This window comes from Nerophis ophidion, linkage group LG06 (assembly GCF_033978795.1).
Source record: "Nerophis ophidion isolate RoL-2023_Sa linkage group LG06, RoL_Noph_v1.0, whole genome shotgun sequence".
NCBI lineage: Eukaryota > Metazoa > Chordata > Actinopteri > Syngnathiformes > Syngnathidae > Nerophis > Nerophis ophidion.
Window position 1 is genome coordinate 71,124,527 of NC_084616.1, and position 22,957 is coordinate 71,147,483.

The 22,957-nt window shown below is 39.1% G+C and overlaps 1 protein-coding gene across 3 annotated transcripts in view; it reads right to left on the bottom strand.

Moving 5' to 3' along the window:
• clcnk (chloride channel K) overlaps nucleotides 1–22,957 on the bottom strand; it is a 142,517-nt gene that overhangs the window by 106,685 nt on the left and 12,875 nt on the right. For all 3 annotated transcript variants that reach the window (XM_061904778.1, XM_061904777.1, XM_061904776.1), the window contains one exon: nucleotides 1,287–1,418. The gene's annotated coding sequence lies outside the window, so the exon portion shown is untranslated. The remainder of the gene's footprint in view (nucleotides 1–1,286; nucleotides 1,419–22,957) is intronic.

The window sequence follows — 22,957 nt, forward strand, 5'->3', positions numbered from 1 at the left end:
AAAACGCTTTGCTCTGATTAAGGGGTACTTGAATTAAAAAAATGTTCACAGGGGGTACATCACTGAACAAAGGTTGAGAACCACTGATCTAGACTACTTTTACAGTGTCTATCTAAAACTTTTTTCACTCTAAAAAAAATAAAAAATAAATACATGTATTTTATGTTAAATAATCTCAACCACCTCATGGTTATGTTTTCTATATAAATTATACCAATTTTAATATAATATAAGACAATAAACCTTTTACTTTGTAGTCAAATTTGCAAATGATTTAATGCAGATTTTATCTGAAATTATATTGTCGGATTTTTTTAACTATGTTTTGTATTTAATGAGAATATATATATATATATATATATATATATATGATTAAACACCCCACCTTTGCACATGGCAGTTAAATCTGTCTTGTATAACTATTTAAAACAGCTTTTAACATACCAGTACATTAAAAGCGCATAAACAAACCACCAATGCAGTGTTTATAATGGCATGGAGATGTTTGGAATTAGACTGACCCCTTGTGGACAGAAGGCCAAACTGTAATTGTATAATGTGCAATAATCTGTTGACTACAGTCTAAATATAAGACGGAAAGTCAATGAAATCATGTTAAATATACTCGTTAGGAAATTAACCTAAACTAATCAAGGGGGCTGCTTAAAAAGTAATCAACCCAAAATTTTAAATAGATTTAATGAAGCTTGGATCCAAGAAACCAAGAAAATCCTGTAGATATGTGATTAAATGCAGTTATGATTAAGGCGGAAGATAAAATACCAAAAGGAAATCCATCAAAATTAATAGCAGGAACTTTCTGTGAATAAACCTCGCAAACGCACGAACTGTAATCTAACAACTATAATGGAAAAAAATAAAAATAAAACGGTTGCACCAACTACTACTGTCCATCAAAGTTGGGAAGAGTCTGAGCATCTCTTGATGCAATAATTCATGTCAGCATGATCACAGTCATGTGGAAGCCATAAACATTGAGGAAGAAGCATTCCTGTTCCCTGAAGGCGAAACATTTTATGCATTTTCCACATCCCTTTCCTGTAATTTGTACAAACATAGAGTGCTATATGACTTCATGCAAGGCCGCACCATACCTCACTAGACTTCCTTTAGGAGTATCAAAGGATTTACCCTCTGCTTTTGATTTTTCTTTGTCTTTTTGTGCCACGCTTATTCCAAATAAGACGCAAGTGGTCATGCGTCACAAAGAGCTCTGTTAAATGGGTTATACTGGTACAGCGCTTTTCTACCTTCAAGGTACTCACCTAACCAAGACCCATCAAGAGCAAGGGTGAAGTATCTTGCCCAAAGACACAACGGACGTCACGTGGTTGGTAGCAGGTGGGGATCGAACCATGAACCCTACGGCCACTCTACCAACCGCGCCACACCGTCCCCTGTTGGACCAGAAGAATTAACTCAGCGGGAGCTTATAAGGGGTGCACAAAAAACAGGTTGTACATTCGAATCGCAAATTTTATTCATCCCAATTGATATTTTTCAAAAAAACATATAATATACAGCACAGGCCAACATTTTGGACACACCTTCTCTTTTAACTATCAAAACTATGAATGAACACATGTGGAGTTATGTACTTAACAAAAAAAGGTGAAATAACTGAAAACATGTTTTATCTTCAAAATAGCCACCCTATGCTCTGATACCCGTTTTGCACACTCTTGGCATTCTCTCCATGAGCTTGAAGAGGTAGTCACCTGAAATGCTTTTCACTTCACAGGTGTGCTTGAAGCTCATCGAGAGAATGCCAAGAGTGTGCAAGCAAAGCAGTAATCAGAGCAAAGGGTGGCTATTTTGAAGAAACTACAATGTAAAACGTGTTTTCAGTTATTTCACCTTTTTTTTTTGTTAAGTACATAACTCCACATGTGTTCATTCATAGTTTTGATGCCATGAATTGATTAACGTGGACCCCGACTTAAACAAGTTGAAAAACTTATTCGGATGTTACCATTTAGTGGTCAATTGTACGGAATATGTACTGTACTGGGAAATCTACTAATAAAAGTATCAATCAATCAATCAATCAATTCAGTGACAATCGACAATGCAAATGTGTGTTGGCTAAAATCTAGCCTTAATGCTGGAATTTAAGATGTGTAAAGAAGCCTTATTTTTCTACACAGCAAAACAAAGAAAAAAAAGTTATTTTTCATGACATCATGACAACCTGCAACTTGAAAATTGGAACTTGAATAGGGGACCTTTTAAGAATCTGACAATACATGTGGAACATTTGGGATACATTATGGGCCCGATCCACTAATATCTTAAATAGCATATGCTAAATAGCGTGTGCAAACTATAAAATTGCATGGGCGTGATGCTTGTGATCTACTAAGACTGTGTGTGCAATTGATGAGTGTAAAAGTTGTGCAGACTGTTCTATTTAAATGGAATGTTGCGTCTAATATTGGCTGTCACCATGGAGACACTCATTTCCCTCCAAATTAATTTATTTATTTTGTATTTTTTTGTCCTGTCCAGCTTCTTAGGCAAATCATATAGTTGATGTAGATGCCCATATCGGCTGTTCAGATTTACTTTACAAAAGAGAAGTGTAGGATACTTCTCTTGTTGCCTTATTTTAATATGACTTTATTAAATGTTATTATATTATCATTTGGTGCAGCCGGGCCGGAGCAGGAGGGGATGGAAAGAGAAAAAAAGGAAGACAGAGGGGGAAATTGTGGGGATAAGAGGGGGATTAGACAGAGAGACAAAAACAACAACAGCAAACAGAACAATAACAACAACAACAACAATAGAACAACATCAGCACATACGATATGTACAAATATGATTGTAAAAGTGATAGCAAAGAAGCAGTTAGCGAAATAAATAATATAGAAATGACAGCGGCGGCGGCGATGACCAAGAAGAACGCGGAGTTGGAATATAATTACAACACTTTATGTACATATTTATATAATATTTACATAATATGTAACTACAAGCTCCATTCACAGACAGAGTCCCATTGCTTTTATGAGCGGTCGAACGAGTCAAAAGCTGAAAAAAAAAATATATATATATATATATATATATATATATATATATATGGCTGGGTGAGCGGGTGTCGGACACCTCAGTCGCCTTGGACGTGTCCTCGCTCATCCATGCGGACTGGACACTGGCCGAGAGTGGAGTCGGCTGTCTCGGTTGCTTTGTTGGGTCTGCTCCTGTCTCTGGCCGTGCTCCCTCCACCCCAGCGGACGATGGCGTGGAACACCGCAGAGGCCACCACAGTGCATATGTTTCTTTTACTTTTTATTCATAGCTGTATGTAGAAGTGTCTGCTTGTATCTGCTGCTTTAATGTCTTTAAAGTCCTCTGTGTTCTTTGATGTTTGATGTTTCCCTCTTACACACATGAAAGAGGGCTGTGTACCATGGCTATGAGTTGTTGTTTTTTTCCCTTGGTCTCAGTCTGCACCCCCTCTCCAGGGCCCAGACTAAGACCGATTTTTATTTTATTTTATTTTAATCTTCTATTTTTTTCTCCCATCCCCCCCCCCTTGTTTACCTTTATCTCATCTTTTTTGTAAGGGGCGCTGGAAGCCGGCAGACCCGTCAGCGATCCTGTTCTGTCTCCCTGTAATGTTTGTCTAAACTTGAATGGGATTGTACTGAAAACTATTTTTTTCCTGAAGGAACTCTCCTGACGGAATAAATAAAGTACTATCTAATCTAATTTAATCTAATCTAATATACTTTTTTTTATTTGTGCCGGCCGTAATTCTTTCGTGGCGGGCCGCCACAAATAAATGAATGTGTGGGAAACCCTGGGAGGATTATGTCTATTAGTTTTTATTTCTGACCTTGGATAAGTGGAAGAAGATGGATGGATGGATGGATGGATGGATAAACAAATATACCATAGACAGATCATTTTCAAGTTTTTAAAACTATAACTGGACAATGTGTCTGCTTTAATAATATGTGTATTCAACATTATCTGTTCATAAACAGCCCAAACACAAAATGGGCATAAACGCGTTTTTAATCACATTAAAAAAAATTACCTGCAGTGCGTTGGTGTATCCTCGACGGAATTTCAATTCCTGTTGTATGAGCACTTGCATTCAGAGGAGAGGAGCTACACTTATATGTTTAGGTACCAGTCAGTCAGCGCAGTAATATTAGACAACATTTGGAATGTTATCATTGTTTGATTGATATTTATACTTAAATAAATGCTTATGATATTCTGTACATTACATGCTGTCCAAGTTAATGGTATTCATATCTCCGCATGACAATGTCTTAACCATTCATTCATCCATCTTCTTCCACTTGACAAAGTGGGGTCACAGGGCCGCCAGCTTAAGCAGAGAAGCCAGACTTCCCTCTCCCCAGCTACTTCCGTCCAGGTCTTCTCGGGGGAATCCCAAGGCCAGCTGGGAGACATAATCTCTACAATGTGTCCTGGGTCTTCCCTGAGGTCTCCCACCATTTGGACGTGCCTTAAACACCTCCTTAGGGGGGGATTCGGGGTCAAACCTCTGGCTCCTCTTGATGTGAAGAAGCAGCGGCATTACTCTGAGCTTCTCACGAATGACAGAGCTTCTATCTCTAGGGGAAAGTCCCGCCACCCGACAGAGGTAACTCCATTCGGCCGCTCATACCCGTGTTCTTGTCCTTTCGGTCATAACCCAAAGCTCATGACCGTAGGTGAGGATAGGGACGTGGATTGACCAGTAAATTAAGAGCTTTGCCCAACTCTTTCTTCGCTACGACGGATTGATATGCCGCACCGATCCGCCTGTCGACCTCACGATCCCCTCTTCCCTCACTCGTCAACAAGAAGTACTTAAACTCCTCCACTTGGGGAGGGGTCTCCTCCCTAACCCTTGTTCACCTTTTCTATTTATCAATAAAGTGTAATATTCAGCCTTTCTAAAATTCTGTAATTGAAGACTATCAATCAAAACATATTACAAAATAATTTACACTATTTGAGGGCTACCATAAAATTCCCTCATAGTCCTCAACTGACTTACTTACCCACATGTATTTAGGCAGAAATATCACAGATTACATTACAACACAGCTCTGACAAAGCCTGATTGCAATGAGTGTGACTGAACTTTTATTTTTAAGCCATAAGTGTGATTGGTATGAGAAGCGGTATCTCAACATGTTTTGATGGATACATATGGTACCCTTTGACTTCCGGCTTCCTATCTTACATTTCTGCTGAGCTTTCATCCCATCTTACTAAACCAGTTGCAGTAAAAATTTACATTTTATGTTACCAATGTAAAACTGTAATCAAAACACAGAAGTGAAGCGCCACCTCTCTGAAAGTAAGCGCTCCAATCAGACATTAACTCCAGCGATGATGGCTGACGGAAATCACGGATAAAAATCATCTTTTGAACGACTTGTCTTGGCTTTCGACCTTGGGTTTTCCATACTGCACCCTTTTGTTTGTCCATTTATGCTCGCTGTTCTTTTCTGCTTGTGACTCTACACCAGGGGTCGGGAACCTTTACCACTCAGAGAGCCATTTCGACCCGTTTCACCAAATGAGGAAGACAATGGGAGCCGCAACTATTCTCGCCAATATCTGCTGGTGGTCACCCAGATGACAAGAATAAGGGCATGCTATGAAGCCATAGCCCTAAACACCTTCTACAACATGTACAAACTGCTTGCCAATCCAAAAACATGTGAGAGGCTTCCGCAGATGCACGCGTAAGACTGGAAGTCATACTGGGTGACAGAGTACACTGACGGTTGTGATATAAACAACTTTAACACTCCTACTAATATGCGCCACATTGTGAACCCACACAAAAGAAGAATGACAAACACATTTCGGGAGAAAATCCTCACAGTAACACAACATAAACGCAACACAACAAATACCCAGAATCCTTTGCATCCATGACACATCATGACTATGTTATATACCGCCCGAACACCAAACCCCGCCCACCTCAACCACGCAGGGAGGGGGCGAGGGGGGGGTTTGGTGCTCACGGGGTGTATAACATAGTCAGGAAGACTCATGGATGCAAAGGATTCCGGGTATTTGTTGTGTTGCGTTTATGTTGTGTTACTGTGAGGATTTTCTCCCGAAAAGTGTTTGTCATTCTTCTTTTGTGTGGGTTCACAATTTGGCGCATATTAGTAGGAGTGTTAAAGTTGTTTATATCACAACCGTCAGAGTACTCTGTGTCACCCAGTATGCCTTGCAATCTCATACATGTACCGATGGAAGCAGCGAAATGCATGTGTCCGGTCGGCACGCAAATAGCATTCCGTGAATGGCGGGCGCGATGACGTTCAAGAGGACGTTAAGAGTAATATCATCACGGCACGCCCTTAATATTGTAGTCCGAGTGAAAATTGGAGAACGTTGACTCCGGGTGATGTCCTTGGGAGGCATTGAATTGCGGAAACTCCCCGCAACAATCTGGGGGGTCGGCCATTGTGCAGCTGAGCCGCATGCGGCTCCGGAGCCGCGGGTTGCCGACCCCTGCTCTACACTAACTAAACGCAGATACATTTTCCCACGCAACGTACTGTCTGACCATCAAGCATGTGAATTGTGCACCAAAAAATGGAGTGTCGTTAAATTAAGTCATAGTTAACACATTTTTTATAACGTTAACTTTGACAGCCTTAGTTTTTGAAAATATTACAAACCCCGTTTCCATATGAATTGGGAAATTGTGTTGGATGTAAATATAAACAGAATACAGTGATTTGCAACGTTGATAAATGGCTCTCGCTTTGCATAGTAGAGCTTTAACTTGCACTTACAGATGTAGCGACAAACTGTATTTAGTGACAGTGGTTGTCTGAAGTGTTTCTGAGCCCATGTGGTGATATCCTTTCGACATTGATGTCGGTTTTTGATACAGTGCCGTCTGAGGGATCGAAAGTCACGGTCATTCAATGTTGGTTTCCGGCCATGCCGCTTACGTGGAGTGATTTCTCCAGATTTTCTGAACCTTTTGATGATATTATGGACCGTAGATGTTGAAATCCCTAAATTTCTTGGAATTGCACTTTGAGAAACGTTGTTCTTAAACTGTTTGACTATTTGCTCAAGCGGTTGTGGACAAAGGGGTGTACCTCGGCCCATCCTTTCTTGTGAAAGACTGGGCATTTTTTGGGAAGCTGTTTTTATACCCAATCATGGCACCCACCTGTTCCCGATTAGCCTGCACACCTGTGGGATGTTCCAAATAACTGTTTGATGAGCATTTCTCAACTTTATCAGTATTTATTGCCACCTTTCCCAACTTCTTTGTCACATGTTGCTGGCATCAAATTCAAAAGTTAATGATTATTTGCAACAACACAAAAAATGTTTATCAGTTTGAACATCAAATTTGTTTTTGTAGCATATTCAACTGAATATGGGTTGAAAATGATTTGCAAATCATTGTATTCCGTTTATATTTACATCTAACACAATTTCCCAACTCATACGGAAACAGGGTTTGTACATTTAAATTCTCTAGTTTTTTTACCCTGATTATTTCCATATTATACAGGAGTGATTTCTTCGCAATCCACAAAGATCAAAGCTCGAATAGCATCCCGAAACAGCTTTTGTCACTGTGGGAAACCTACAACGTGGTGCATGAAAATGATGACAACATTTTCTTAACCTCTCCCTGGTGAACCATCGTCCTTGCTTGTTGGCCGCCTCACACCGCGCTCCAGTGTCAATACTGCCAGCTTAGAAACAACATGATTTGACAGCAGCTCTTGTGGTTGCTCCTTGGATTCTGTGCAGGAGCCCTAATGAAAAGCTACAAAAAGAGGGGGGAACTAAAGCCAGGCAGTTTTTTTTGTGCTTGTGGTCCCTTTGGAGTGTCAAGATGTGCAGTTTGTTTCTAACTAACTTTGGAAATATGGCTTATAAAAATTATATTCCCATTTTTCACAAGTGACATCATGAAACTTTAAAGACCATGCGTAAATGGTTTGGTTTATTTCCAATGTGCTTAAATGTTTGCACGATTCACCTTACCGGAAGAGGAGTACCGTATTTTTCGGACTGTAAGTCGCAAGTTTTTCATAGTTTGGCCGGGGGTAGCGACATATACTCCGGAGCGACTTATGTGTGAAATTGTTAACACATTACCGTAAAATACCAAATAATATTATTTAGCTCATTCGCGGAAGAGACGAAAAAAACGTCAGCAATCATCACACACACGTCAACCAATAAGAATTTGGCGGGGGAGGGTCATGGCAGAAGTGCATTGTGGGTCATGGAATGCTAACTGCTATATACTACTGCCGTTGCTACTAAAATAGATAATTTCATCGTAGCGGTAACTTATAAAAACTGAGAAGGGCTGAAGAAAAATGTCACCGAAAAGGAAATCATGTACTGCAGATTACACAATATCAAATATTATTATTTATCTCATTCGCGGAAGAGACCAAGAAAATGTCAGCAATCGTCACACACACGTCAACAAATAAGAATTCGGTAGGGTAGGGTCATGGCAGAAGTGCATTGTGGGCCATGGAATGCTAACTGCTACATGCTACTGCCGTTGCTACTAAAATAGATAATTTCATCGTAGCGGTAACTTATAAAAACTGAGAAGAGCTGAAGAAAAATGTCACCGAAAAGGAAATCATGTACTGCAGATTACACAATATCAAATATTATTATTTATCTCATTCGCGGAAGAGACCAAGAAAATGTCAGCAATCATCATACACGTCAACCAATAAGAATTGGGCGGGAGAGGGTCATGGCAGAAGTGCATTGTGGGTCATGGAATGCTATCTGCTATATGCTATACGCGACTGCCGTAGCTATTAAAATGCATCGTTGGCGGTAACTTATAAAAACTGAGAAGGGCTGAACAAAAATAGCACCAAAAAGGAAATCATGTACTGCAGATTACAAGCTGGATGTAGTGAAATATGCAGCAGAAAACGACAAGAGGAAGCGGCGCATACCTTTGGAGTTGGCAGAGTTGTTTAGAAGCGACATCGAGGAAGAAGATTTCATCGGATTTATCGATTAGGAGTGACAGATTGTTTGGTAAACGTATAGCATGTTCTATATGTTATAGTTATTTGAATGACTCTTACCATAATATGTTACGTTAACATACCAGGCACCTTCTCAGTTGGTTATTTATGCCTCATATAACGTACACTTATTCAGCCTGTTGTTCTCTATTCTTTATTTATTTTAAATTGCCTTTCAAATGTCTATTCTTGGTGTTGGGTTTTATCATATAAATTCCCCCCAAAAATGCAACTTATACTCCAGTGCGACGTATATATGTTTTTTTCCTTCTTTAGTATGCATTTTCGGCCGGTGCGATGTATACTCCGGAGCGACTTACGATCTGAAAAATACTGTAGGTAGGAGCAGAGCTTACTGTATTGTGTGTCTTTGCCCCAAAGAAGCAGACAGAAACTATCATTGGTCACTGTGAGCCCCTTTACCTGAAACCTAATAATCAGGTTAGAAATCTAGGCGTGATAATGAACTCAGACTTGAACTTTAACAGCCACATCAGATCAATGACATTAGCATCTTTTTACCTCTTGAAAACATTGCCAAAATAAGAGGAATAATGTCTAAATCCGACTTAGAAAGACTAATCCATGCCTTTGTCTCCAGTATCAATCAATCAATGTTTATTTATATAGCACTAAATCACAAGTGTCTCAAAGGGCTGAACAAACCACGACAGTAAGTTTGGACTATTGTAATGGCCTTCTCACTGTGCTCTCTAAACAAACTGTAAAGCAGCTGCAGCACATCCACAATGCTGCTGCTTGAGTCCTAACTAGAACCAGGAAATATGACCGTATTAGTCCAGTGCTTAGGTCACTGCACTGACTTCCCATTGCTCAGTTAATAGACTTTAAAACAGCTTTCCCTGAGTACAAGTATTTTCGATGTCTTGTTCCAAAGTACATCTCTGACAAGTTAGAGCCATATAAACCATGTTGATCTCTGAGAATCTCGGGCAGTGGTCTCCAGCTGGTGCCTAGAGTCAGGACCAGACATGGTGTGACTGCGTTTCAATTTTATGCGCCTAAAATCTGGAATACAGTCTCCCTGGGTCAAGACGTGGACTGTGGTGGGTTTTGTTTTCCCGGATCGCAAAGGAAGGTGACGGGACATGGCGTGAAGGTAAATACATGACTCAATTGTGACTAAAAAAAGTACAAATAAAAAGCGCTCAGAGGCAAACCTTGGCTAAAGAAACAAAACTAACACTTTAACGTAAACTATGGGTAAGAAACAAAAGACACTAACTGTGGCATTAATAAACAGAAACTTACTTGCGGTGACGTGAGTATGGCAGCATGGACAAAGAAATTGCTTTTGTTCCTTACTCATGAACTAATCATGAAAGAGTGATGACACCAGAACGACCAACAGAAAATGACAGGCTTAAATAGTGACATGATTAACAACAGGTGCTTGAGTTCAAACAAATGAGGCAGGTGAAACTAATGAGTTGTCATGGAAACTAAAACAAACCAGGAACTAATGGATTCAAAAACAAACAGAACATAACTTAACAGAACACGATCACAAGACATGACATCCTGAATATGTGAGATGGTCCTCAACGTTGGCAATGTTCAAATCCTGGTTAAAATACTTTTGTTTAAATGTGCATATGAAAACTGAAAGTATTTTATCGACACCTTTTGATTGATTATAATTTTGATTAGTTCTAAATGTTTTTGATTGTATTTCGTTGTATTTGTGATTGCATTTGCCTTCTTTTAATTTTCTGTAAAGCACTTTGAATTGCCTTGTGTACGAATTGTGCTCTATAAATAAACTTGCCTTGCCTATTTATTCCTACACATTATGCATGTTTCTGCAGTTACCAAAACACATACATATACTCAAGTTCCTGGAGGAAACGACTACATATTTTATTGGGCATGTAAATTAGGCAAGTGAGATGATTTCTAGGGCCTATGTGTGCGGAGGGCTAGGTCAACAAACAGAGCACCAAGTCGTGGTAACTCACTGTTTGATCCCATTTTTCGCTCAGTGTCAACACTGTTATTGAAAGACTTTGCAGCAGGCTGTTTATTTCCCTTTTGGAACCACAAGTTTCAGTTTGCCAGCAGCAGTTGAAACAAAATAACAACTGTCAAAAACCGCAAAAACAATTGCTTTCAACCCAACCGATCATTTTTAGCCCAAGTCTTGTGCCGATACCAAAGCAAATGTGCTCCTTCGTTGGATGTATACCTGTTATTTCCAGTGACAGGCCAGAGGATTCAAACTAAACTATTTCAAAGAAAGTTGTACAAGAATATGACTTCATGTGGCAGTTGATTAAGGACACACATTCTATGTCACTATAGATCATGGCCAGCAGGGGGGAGCACCACTGCTCGAAAAGAACATATTAAAATGTATTATTTTTTCATACAGGTGTAGTTTTTCAAATCACATGTAATGACCACACAGATATGATTAATTACCCCTTGAGGGATTAGTAAAGCTGTTTGAATTGAAAAAGCAACACAAATAGGACATAAAAGTTAGATATTTTCTTTTTTTACCCTTTTGATCAGATAAAAAAGTACAATACAGTATATATACATATATACATATACATATACATATATATACATATAGACATATACATATATACATATATATATATATATATATATATATATATATATGTATATGTATATATATGTATATGTATATATATGTATATGTATATATATATATATATGTATATATATATATATATATATATATATATATATATATATATATATATATATATATATATATATATATATATATATATATATATATATATATATATATATATATATATATATATTTGCCATCAGTATGTGAATGTGGAAATAGTATTGAAGCGCTTTGTGTTGTATGTGTGTGTGTGCGTGCGTATGTATGTATGTACTGTATGTATGTCTATATATATATAGATCTATACATACAGTACAGGCCACAAGTTTGGACATACCTTCTCATTTCAATGTGTTTTCTTAATTTTCATAACTATTTACATTGTCGATTGTCAATGGAGGCATCAACACTATGACACCTGTGAAGTGAAAGCCATTTCAGGTGAGTACCTCTTAAAGCTCATCGAGAGAATTGCAAGAGCGTGCAAGGCAGTAATCAGAACAAAAGGGTGGCTGCTTTGAATATAAAACATGTTTTTAGTTATTTCAACTTTTTTGTTAAGTACATAACTCCAGTTTTGATGCCTTCAGTGACAATCTACAATGTAAATAGTTATGAAAATATTCCTCTGCGGTCCTCTCCAAGGTTTCTCATAGTCATTCACATTGACATCCCACTGGCTTGTGAATTTTTCCTTGCCCTTATGTGGGTTCTTAACCGAGGATGTCGTTGTGGCTTATGCAGCCCTTTGAGACACTTGTGATTTAGGGCTATGTAAATAAACATTGATTGACAGATTGAAAATAAAGAAAACGCATTGAATGAGAAGGTGTGTCCAAACTTTTGGCCTGTACAGTATGTATATATATATATATATATATATATATATATATATATACATTTTTACTTATATAGCCCCCCCACCCTCCGCGACCGGTATGTGTGTGTGTATATATATATTTATATATATATATATATATATACATATTTCGGGATCTTTCTGTGTGGAGTTTGCATGTTCTCCCCGTGAATGCGTGGGTTCCCTCCGGGTACTCCGGCTTCCTCCCACTTCCAAAAACATGCACCTGGGGATAGGTTGATTGGCAACACTAAATTGGCCCTAGCGTTTGAATGTGAGTGTGAATGTTGTCTGTCTATCTGTGTTGGCCCTGCGATGAGGTGGCGACTTGTCCAGGGTGTACCCTGCCTTCCGCCCGATTGTAGCTGAGATAGGCGCCAGCGCCCCCCGCGACCCCGGAAGGGAATACGCGGTAGAAAATGGATGGATGGATGGATATATATATATATATATATATATATATATATATATATATATATATATATATATATATATATATATATATATATATGTGTACATACACACACACACACACACACACACACACACACACACATTTATATCATTGTATATACAGCATTCATAATACGGTACATGATAAATAATTGTATACTGTACTCAAATTCAAGACAATGCTAAATAAAATTGTCTTGTTATTTTAACTTTTGAATGGCTACATTTTGTTCATGTTCTGACAAAACTTAATACATTTGTCTGGGTTGAAATATGCGATGAAAATGAATGTTACAAAAATTAGTAGCTCTCCGCCTTTATTATTTTGCAAAAGTAGCTCTCAGATAAAAAAAGACTTGCCTTGTATTATAAATTTACAGAAAACACTCTTTGCTTTGTCTATAGTTTGCCATTTACTGACATTCCACAAGCTGCCAATAAAGATTACACCATTAATATGTGACTAACTACAAATGAGTAGACCTTTGTTTTGGACCTGAGCGTGAACATGATCTCATACATGATCTTTCTCCATAATTGACATCATTCAAAAGACAACCTGCAACAGCAGCTCCTTGTTGCTCGCTGGCTCCGCTTTCTGTTTTCTTTGCCGAGTGGAGAAAGGTACACGTCCGCCAAGGACAACAGCGGGAAATGGTGGGAAAAGCCCCGGCGAAACGGCGCTTGGACAAGTTTGCCGTCCAACACGACCAGGGAAAAAGCGAGGGACTTTCTGTGGCTCGCCGGCACATGTGGAAGGTGACTGGAGGCTCGTTTAGTGTGACTTGTATCTTATCTGCGAGGACTCCCACAGCGGCAGACACAATGAGAGCATAATATTAAGCTGAAGCTGAAATGACAGATGTGGTATATACAGTGTATGTTGAAAAACCACTGTCTGCACATTGACCACGTTGTCCCTCCCTCTGCTGCCTCTGCTCATCTCGGCCTCTCATTTGCTGCAGCACCAAAATAGTCCGCTAGACTTGGTGGGCAACATATTTTGATGACACCAAGCTTCATGGTTGCTGCTGCCCACATGGAGGATGTGAGAACAGGAAAGACTTTTGCTGGCTAATGCTTCTGGTCACTTAGCCCCAAAGTGAAGTTGGCTCGTCTGAAGACCACGCCAACAGGAAGTGCCTTAAAGGCTTACTGAAATTATATTTTCTTATTTAAACGGAGATAGCAGGTCCATTCTATGTGTCATAATTGATCATTTCGTGATATTGCCCTATTTTTGCTGAAAGGATTTAGTAGAGAACATCCACGATTAAGTTCGCAACTTTTGGTCGCTAATAAAAAAAAAGCCTTGCCTGCACCGAAGTAGCAGACGATGTGCGCGTGATGTCACGGGTTGTGGAGCTCCTCACATCCTCACCATCCATCATCTTCCGCTTATCCGAGGTCGAGTCACGGGGGCAGCAGCCTAAGCAGGGAAGCCCAGCCTTCCCTTTCCCCAGCCACTTCGTCTAGCTCTTCCCGGGGGATCCCGAGGCGTTCCCAGGCCAGCCGGGAGACATAGTCTTCCCAACGTGTCCTGGGTCTTCCCCGTGGCCTCCTACCGGTTGGACGTGCCCTAAACACCTCCCTAGGGAGGCGTTCGGGTGGCATCCTGACCAGATGCCCGAACCACCTCATCTGGCTCCTCTCGATGTGAAGGAGCAGCGGCTTTACTTTGAGTTCCTCCCGGATGGCAGAGCTTCTCACCCTATCTCTAAGGGAGAGCCCCGCCACCCGGCGGAGGAAACTCATTTGGCCGCTTGTACCCGTGATCTTATCCTTTCGGTCATGACCCAAAGCTCATGACCATAGGTGAGGATGGGAACATTGTTTACAATCGTGGCCACCAACAGCAATAGAGATTCGGACCCAGAAAGCGACGAGTTCCCCATTAATTTGAGCGAGGATGAAAGATTTGTGGATGAGGAAAGTGAGAGTGAAGGACTACAAAAAAAAGAAAAAAAAGGCGAGGGAAGGGGGAGCGATTCAGATGTTACTAGACACATTTACTAGGATAATTCTGGAAAATTCCTTATCTGCTTATTTTGTTACTAGTGTTTCAGTGAGATTTTATGGTCGTACCTGTACAACTTGAAGGTCGGCCCAGCACCTTTCTTCAGCACCAGTCGACAGGTGGTGGCGATGACCACTTGACTTCGCAAGGGACCCTCTTCAAAACACAATCTTTCGAAATGATCGCTGCATAATACACTGTACTTTGTGTTTGTGGTCCAATCCAACCGTGTTCGCTTGACCGCTCTAGTAAAGCTTCACCATCATCTTTCGGGAATGTAAACAATGAAACACCGGCTGTGTTTGTGTTGATAAAGGCGGCCGCAATACACCGCTTCCCACCTACAGCTTTCTTCTTTGACGTCCCCATTTTTCATTGAACAAATTGCAAAAGATTCAGCAACACAGATGTCCAGAATACTGTGGAATTATGCGATGAAAAGAGACGACTTATAGCTGTGAACGGTGCTGGAACAAAATGTCCTCTACAATGCGTGACGTCACGCGTCATCATACCGCGACGTTTTAGCATGATACTTCCGCGCAAAATTTAAAATTGCAATTTATTAAACTAAACCGGCCGTATTGGCATGTGTTGCAATGTTAATATTTCATCATTGATATATAAACTATCAGACTGCGTGGTCGGTAGTAGTGGGTTTCAGTAGGCCTTTAATTTAGGCATTATTTTCAGGAACAGTCTTCCCACTTGTGAAAAATACAACTCACTATAACGTAGAACTGGGCGATATATCGATATGCACGATATATATCGTGGGGTTGTCTTTGTGCGATATAGAAAATGATAACGTGATATTCGAGTATACGTTTTCTCGCAGTTGCTTTTAGCTGCGGGCATTACGCTGCAGGCTCTGCTCGCTCTTTCCTGTCTCTCCTTCCCACAGACAAGCGCAACTTCTTACATACGTCACATACATATACGCTCTCATGGAGCAGAGAGGTAGCAGCATGAGTAACGTTAGCTGTGATGCTAGCAGAGCCGTGCGAGTGGCAATACGAGAGAAGGAAGGTGCGGATGAAGGAATAATTAATTCCCAAGAAAAACAGCAGGGGGTCCATCGTCTGGCGGTGGTCTGGCGGTGGTCTGGCTTCAAGTGGGAATATGTCGAACAGACAACCGTAATAAGTCAAGCATGTGGCACATGCTTTGCTACAAAAAGTAGCATTACTGCTAATATGTAGCATCATTTGAAAAGTCACCTGCTAGAGCAGGGGATGGCAACCTTTACCACTCAAAGAGCCATTTTTACCCGTTTCACAAAATAAAGGAAATAATGGGAGCCACAAGACTCTTAAAAATTTATAATGAGTTTTTTTTGCTTTGTGCTGTGTATTAACCAGGGGTCTCAGACTCGCGGCCCGCAGTTAAATATGAAGATTTGATGCCAGTGAGTCTTATATGAATGCCCCTTATTAGCATCACGCATACGATTCCTCCCGATTTATCCGGGAGACTCGCGGGTTACAGAGTGACTATTCCCTCGGACGTCTGCTGATTAAAGCCCAACCAACAAAAATAAGGACGTGCTACGATGGCACTGTCTTTAGAGCCCTCCACAACTTGTACAAACAGCTTACCAGTCATGTCATTTGTTGTATGTGGCTTCTAAAGATGAACATATGTGACTGCAAGGCATTCTTGTTCAACAGCCATACAGGTCACACTGAGGGTGGCCGTATAAACAACTTTATCACTGCTTCAAATATGCGGCAAACTGTGAACCCACACCAAACAAGATTGACAAACACATTTTGGGAAAACATCCGCTCCGTAACACAACATAAACACAACACAAAAAATACCCAGAAACCCATGCAACCCTGAGTCTTCCAGGCTACATTATACACCCCGCTAGCACCAAACCAAGTTATCCATCAAATTGTACACAATGAAAATGACCAATATATTTTATTGTAAAATTTAGGGAGTTTTTTATCGCAAATTACTGTAAGCTCCGTAACACAACATAAACACAACACAAAAAATACCCAGAATCCCATGCAACCATGACTCTTCCAGGCTACATTATACACCCCGCCAGCACCAAACCCAGTTATCCATCAAATTGTACACAATGAAAATGACCAATAGATTTTACTGTAAAATTTAGGGAGTTTTTTTTATAGCAAATTAGTCTAAGTTGGAAAAAAAAAACATCCGATGTTTGTTTTTTTACAGTAAAATTCTGTCAACTCAGCTGCCAGTTTAGTTTTTTGGAAAATCCACAATGCCCTGTGATGAGGTGGCGACTTGTGCAGTGTGTATCAGCGGTACTGTATCTCAATTTACAGTAATATGTTGTAATAATAATAAAATAAAACTATATATTTTACAGTAAAAGTCTGGAAACTAAGCTGCCAGTTTTTTTCGGTAAAAAACAGTGGTTAAATCTACAGATTTGTTTTGCTCTTTACGGAAAGTTTTTTTTAAATAATTAAATTCAAAGGCAAATTCATTAATAATTTATGGTTGCCCTCAATGAAAACAAGTTTGACACCATGGTCTAGTGCAGTGGTACTCAACCTTTTTTCAGTGATGTAACCCCTGTGAACATTTTTTTTTTAATTCAAGTACCCCCTAATCAGAGCAAAGCATTTTTGGTTGAAAAACAGAGATAAAGAAGTAAAATACAGCACTATATCATCAGTTTCTGATTTGTTAAATTGTATAAAAGTGCAAACTATTGCTCATTTGTAGTGGTCTTTCTTGAATTATTTGGAAAAAAATATATAAAAATAACTAAAAACTTGTTGAAAAATAAACAAGTGATTAAATTATAAATAAAGATTTCTACACATAGAAGTAATCATCAACTTAAAGTGCCCTCTTTGGGGATTGTAATAGAGATCCATCTGGATTCATGAACTTAATTCTGAACATTTCTTCACAAAAAATGAATCTTTAACATCAATATTTATGGAACATGTCCACAAAAAATCTAGCTGTCAACACTGAATATTGCATTGTTGTATTTTTTTTTCACAGTTTACAAACTTACATTAATATATTTTTTAAGAATTATTCAATAAATATTTTTATAAAGGATTTATTAATTGTTGCTATTTTTAGAATATATTTTTGAAAAATTCACGTACCCTTTGGCATACCTTCAAGTACCCCCCAGGGGTACGCGTATTTTCATTTCAGAACCACTGGTCTAGTGGGACAGGCCAAAGTTAAATCAGATTAAAATGCAGTCCTTTATAAATTATTGTTTGTTTCTCTACGGCTCGGTGGCAAATGCTTCATGGTTGGAGACCACTGCCTTAATCCAAAGATGGGCTCTGGTATTTCACTCCCTGCTTTGAGTTTTTGGCGGACCACCTCAGCTGGCATGATAGAGGAGAGCGAGGCCTCAGGCTCAAACTAAAACCTCCCCTCCATGTGCGCCCTAATTGGTTTAATGACCGTAATTATCTGCAGGGGTGCAAGGCACGATTAATGGCCTCCACAACATATGCAGACAGGCGGGAATTAAGAGAGGGGGGGCTCTGAGAAAAATAGTGTTGCAGATTGAGGCGCACATCCTGTTAGGGGGGGGGAAGAAATAGAAAACGTGAAAAAGCACTTCTAGTCTGTTTTGCTTCTTTTAATTCTCTACAGGAACATTTCTTTTCCTGTCAAAGTGTTGTATAAACGTTGGCTCCCTCTCACTTGGCACACAGATGTGCAGAGGATGTACCACCCACAAAGTTACGAGGTAAAAGTCAACCCACCGAATGCAACCTACTTAGGTTCCACTTAGAACCTGAGCTTTGTGGGGGTCTCCATAATTAAACAAACATTGTCTCGTTAAAGTAAGTACAGCAACTATGTTAGTACAATATACCAGGGGTCACCAACGCGGTGCCCGCGGGCACCAGGTCGCCCGTAAGGACCAGATGAGTCGCCCGCTGGCCTGTTCTAAAAATAGCTCAAATAGCAGCACTTACCAGTGAGCTGCCTCTATTTTTAAAAACATTTTTATTTACTAGCAAGCTGGTCTCGCTTTGCTCGACATTTTTAATTCTAAGAGGGACAAAACTCCAATAGAATTTGAAATTCCAAGAAAATATTTTAAAGACTTGGTCTTCATTTGTTTAAATAAATCAATTTATTTTATTTACTTTGCTTCTTATAACTTTCAGAAAGACAATTTTAGCAAAAAAATACAACCTTAAAAATGATTTTAGGATTTTTAAACACATATACCTTTTTATCTTTTAAATTCCTTCCTCTTCTTTCCTGACAATTTGAATCAATGTTCAAGTATTTTTTTTTTTTATTGTAAAGAATAATAAATACATTCTTCATTTTAGCTTCTGTTTTTTTGACGAATAATATTTGTGAAATATTTATTCAAACTTAATATGATTAAAATTAAAAAAAAATATTCTGGCAAATCGAGAAAATCTGTAGAATAAAATTTAAATCTTATTTCAAAGACTTTTGAATTTCTTTAAAAAAAATTTGTTCTGGAAAATCTAGAAGAAATAATGATTTGTCTGTTAGAAATATAGCTTGGTCCAATTTGTTATATATTCTAACAAACTGCAGATTGGATTTTAACCTATTTAAAAAATGTCATAAAAATTCGAAAATTAATCCTAATCAGGAAAAATTACTAATGATGTTCCATAAATCATTTTTTTAATTTTTTCAAAAATATTCGTATTAGCTAGTTTTCTCCATTTTTTTCGGATGAATTTTGAGTTTTAAAGAGTCGAAATTGAAGATAAACTATGTTTCAAAATTTAATTTTAATTTTTTTTCGTGTTTTCTCCTCTTTTAAACCGTTCAATTAAGTGTTTTTTTCATCATTTATTCTCTACAAAAAAAAACCTTCCGTTAAAGGAAAAAAAATGTACCACGGAATGACAGACAGAAATACCCATTTTTTTATACATATAGATTAATATATTAAAGGTAAATTGAGCAAATTGGCTATTTCTGGCAATTTATGTAAGTGTGTATCAAACTGGTAGCTCTTCGCATTAATCAGTACCCAAAAAGTAGCTCTTGGTTTCAAAAAAGGTTGGTGACCCCTGCAGTATACCTCCTCAAGTGACAATACTATATACATGAAACTTGGACATTGTTTCGAGTAGTCACTGTACAGCCGGTGAGGCAGTACAGATTTACTATCCTCTACCACAGTGGTACCTCAACTTAAGAGTGTTTTGAGAAAACAGCTCTCCCTGGGCTCATTCTTATCCTTTAAGTTGCAAGCAGAAAAATGAGTTACAAGCACCCTGCGCCTTTAGTTAGATCCGAGCAAAACATCTGGTAGTACTTACTGGCATTATCTTACAGCTAGAGATCGACATAACTTATTGGGAAGGAAAAAAAGTAGGTGTGAAGAAAAAGTGGATGAAATTATTTAAATTTAAAAAAAGATATCATCAAAAACATGCCCAAGCGTGTCGCCGACATGCTCATCAAACACTTATTTGGAACGCCCCACAGGTGAACAGGCTAATTGGTAACAGTTTGGTGCCATGATTGGGTATAAAAGCAGCTTCCATGAAATGCTCAGTCATTCACAAACAAGGACAGGGCGAGGGTCACCACTTTGTAAGAAAATTGTCAAACAGTTTAAGAACAACATTTCTCAACGAGCCATTGCAAGGAATTTAGAGATTTCACCATGTACGGTCCGTAATATCATCAAAAGTTTGGAGAATCTGGGGAAATCACTGCATGTAACATTGAATGCCCGTGACCTTCTATCCCTCAGGCGGTACTACATAAAAAACCGACATCAGTGTGTGAAGGATATCACCACTTAGGCTTAGGAACACTTCAGAAAACCACTACAATTCGTCACTACATCTGTAAGTGCAAGTTAAAACTCAAAAGCGAAAGGCATTTATCAACAACACCCAGAGCAATTTGAGCATATTAAGTTGAAGTTAAAGTACCAATGATTGTTACACACACAGTAGGTGTGGCAAAATTATTCACTGCATTTGACCCATCACCCTTGATCACCCCCTGGGAGGTGAATCATTTTTGGTGATTTAACCCCCAATTCCAACCCTCGATGCTGATTGCCAAGCAGGGAGGTGATGGGTTCAGTTTTTATAGTCTTTGGTATGACTCGGCCGGGGTTTGAACTCATGACCTACCGATCTCAGGGCGAACACTCTAACCACTGTTAGTCTGCACCATACTGAAGCAGAATGAGTCGATAACGTCAGCCGAGAATATTAAAATAATATCCAAACTCCAGACATTTATCCATGAAAATATGCAAAAGCTGCTGTTGGGGTGTTTGACGGAGAAGCAGTCGGAAGGAGATACTGAAGTAGTCCACCATTCAAGGTAAATGTTGTACAATATTTATAAATGGTTGATTTATATAGGCTAGTAAGTAGGGCTGGGCGATATATCGATACACATGATATATCGCGGGTTTGTCTGTGCGATACGGAAAATGACTATATCGTGATATTCGAGTACACGTTCTCACGCAGGTGCTTTTAGCTGCGGGCATTACACTGTAGGCTCTTCCCACTCCTTCTTGTGTCTCCTTCTCACAGACAGAAAGTGCACCTTCTTACATATGTCACATACTGTCACGTCATACTTCACATACGTATACGCCCTCGCGAAGCAGAGAGGTAGCAGACTGGGTAACGTTGGCTGTGATGCTAGAGAAGCCGTGCGAGTGGTATATACGAGAAAAAGAAGGTGCGAATCTGTCATACGTAATAAACACGTAGGGGTGTAACGGTACGTGTATTTGTATTGAACCGTTTCGGTACGGGGGTTTCGGTTCGGCAGGCGAGTGTACCGAACGAGTTTGTGAGCAAAAGTCTTCACAAGCTGCTCTGCTTTCTGCCTCTGTCTCAGCACCAAGCATTGTCCCACCCACACAACCATCTGATTGGTTACATACAAAGCCAATCAGCAGTGCGTATTCAGAGCGCATGTGGTCAATGCTTCAGCATCGAGCAGATAGTTGTTTAGCAGGGGAGCAGCGGACAGCGTACTCTCCCCAAATGATGAAAAAACACCTCCAGTCACAACAACTACTACTAACATCACTATGAGCCCTTTGACCTTCTAGAAACTTAAACTGCAGCTCAGCTCGCTCGCAGTTCTGGCTTGAGGTGAAGACTAATTAGCTATTAGCGTAACGTTAGATCATTTTGCTGTGTGTGTGTGTGTGCGTGTGTTAGGGGCAGCAAAGCCCTGTCTGTCTGTTATTTCATTGAACTCCATGGTGTTCAGGGATGAATAGTCTCTCCTATTGCTATTGTACTATTTTTTCAGCTATACTTACATTAATCATTAGCAATGTAGCAGCCTAGTTTTGAATGGCAGGTTCCCTGCTATCACATGTTGATAAAAATATAACATTTACATAATAAAAGTCAACTACAGGCTTCCCAAATGCTGTAATAAATTAAGCATGATGAGTTGACTTGAAACTGTTTAATGTTGCATTTTTTATATGTAGAAGAAAGGATATGCCTTTTTATTTAATAAAAAAAAAACAACATGAGGCAGTTTAATGTGGATTAACGTGGGCAGAATTTTTACAGTGTTCCCGGTGTTAAACGGATAAAGCCATTGTTTACAAATTTGGTAAATAAATAACCCAAAAAATTTATATTTTGTTGTTTTCTTACTGTACCGAAAATGAACCGAACCGTGACCGCTAAACCGAAGTACGTACCGAACCGAAATTTTGTGTACTGTTACACCCCTAATATATATATATACATATATATATATATATATATATATATATATATATATTTATAAACAGAATTTTAAATGGGGCCGTCACAAGTAAATGAATACGTGGGAAACACTGCGTTTATTTTTTTAGTTTTAATGGAATGTAAATTGCGTCATGGAAGAAACAATTATACGCTTTACCTGTGTGCATTTGTATTGAAATGTAGATGATCAAAGGCGGAGGAGTG